The sequence below is a fragment of the Tauraco erythrolophus genome, chromosome 20 (genome assembly GCF_009769465.1).
Source record: "Tauraco erythrolophus isolate bTauEry1 chromosome 20, bTauEry1.pri, whole genome shotgun sequence".
Lineage (NCBI taxonomy): Eukaryota > Metazoa > Chordata > Aves > Musophagiformes > Musophagidae > Tauraco > Tauraco erythrolophus.
The window spans coordinates 1,303,209-1,305,000 of NC_141484.1; positions in this window are offsets into that span (position 1 = coordinate 1,303,209).

Genomic DNA, 1,792 nt, shown 5'->3' on the forward strand with positions numbered 1-1,792 from the left:
AGGGGGGGTGCGGGCAGGAGGAAGCTGCCGGCCGCGCTCCGGACCCGTCCCCAGCAGCGGGGGGGAAACAGGGGGGGCTCAGAGCTCTCCTACCCCACGTGGGAACAGACGGACAGGCAGAGCTCGCACGCCATTGGCTGCACCGCAGCCAACCAGAGGGTGTCGGGATGCGGAGCCCGGCGCCCATTGGCTGGCGGGGAGCCCTTTTGTTCTCACCACCCGGGTGCCGTTAACCCTTTCCGTTCCGCTGGCCGCCGCAGGGGGGGGGGGCGGTGAGGATGGGGGGGTATGGGGGGGCGGGGGCGGTGCGAGGATACACGGGGCGAGTGGGCGGGGGGGGGTTGCAGGGGCCGGTGTAACGTGGGCGGGAGGGGCCCGTCCTGCCCCCCCCCCCCCCCCCCCCGCCCCGGGCCCGGGGGGGCTCCGGGACACGCGGCCCGGCCCCCGCGGAGCTGAGACCGCGCAAAGTCGTGTCGTGCGGCGGAGCGCGGGGCCGGGCTGCCCCCTGGCGGGGACACGGATGGACAAAGGACGGCGGGATGGACGGACAGGCGGGTGGGTGGCTGGGGAAACGGAGGGACGGACGGACGGACGGACGCGGGGAGGGACGGACAGACGGACGGACAGACGGAGGCTGGGCAGAGCGGTGCAGGGGTGGCGGGACAGACAGATGGACGGGCAGACAGGTGCAGGGAAGGCTGCGCAGACAGATGGGTGCCCAGAGGGCTGGGCGGGTGGACAGACAGACGGGCAGACAGCTGGGCGCGGTGCCGGCCGGTTGGCGAGAGCAGGTGCCGCCGGTTGGGTGCCCCCCCGGGGACTCATCCTGCAGCGGCCCTTGGGATGCCCGAAGGACCCCTGGGACCAGCACGGGGCTCTGCTGGGCCGCAGGGGCAGAGGCTGCCGGGGATGGTGCCAAGGGGCACCCAGACCCCCACCCCGCGCTGGGCCTGACCCCGGCCTGGGCTGCGTCTCCCCAGCACGGAACACTTGCTTGCACACGCAGCTGTGCCCGGCCACAACCCCATCCCACCCCCCTCCCGTGCCCCGCTCCAGGAGGGGGGCACACCCACCCCTTCCCCTGCACCCCCAAATCAACATCTGGGGCCACACGGCAGCCCTGGCACGGAGGTGATGGTGACCCTGCACACAACACAACCTGGCACCATGAACCGGGCATAGTGCAACCTGGCACAGCACCCTGCAGCTCACCACACTGCGGTGCCATACAGCCAGCACCATGGCAGCCCTTGCCAGTGAGCACAGGGGCCTCAGGCTGGCACTGGGCACCGCTGTGGGCTTCCCGAGCACCTCTGACCCCACGGCATGTCCCACAGCCAGTGTCCTCGTGGCATGGTGACACCTGCCCTGAGCAGGCAGAGGGCCCTGGCCCCGCTGCGCACCCCCTTCCCAGGCCACGGACGTGCCATCGTGCCCCACAGCAGTCACTGCCACCCATCACGCCCACAGTTACCCGTTCTTGGGGATGCTGAGTGTGGGCAGGCGTGTGTGGATCTGCACAAGCCTGTGGCCACCCCACAGGCTTCGACACTAGCCGGGTGCCCCTGGAGCAAATCCACTCGCCCTGGCACCCAGTCACAACACATGCCCGGTGCTTTGGTTGATGCCTGCTTTGCCCTGGTGAAGAGGAGGGGAGGAAGAGCATCAGCCTTTGATGGAGACACCTGTGCAGAGGGTGCTGGGGAAGGGGGCAAGAGGAGCACAGCCAGGAGAACCAGCTGGGCACCAGCACCATGTGGCAACCCAGGAGCCCATGCTCAGCTGTGCCATA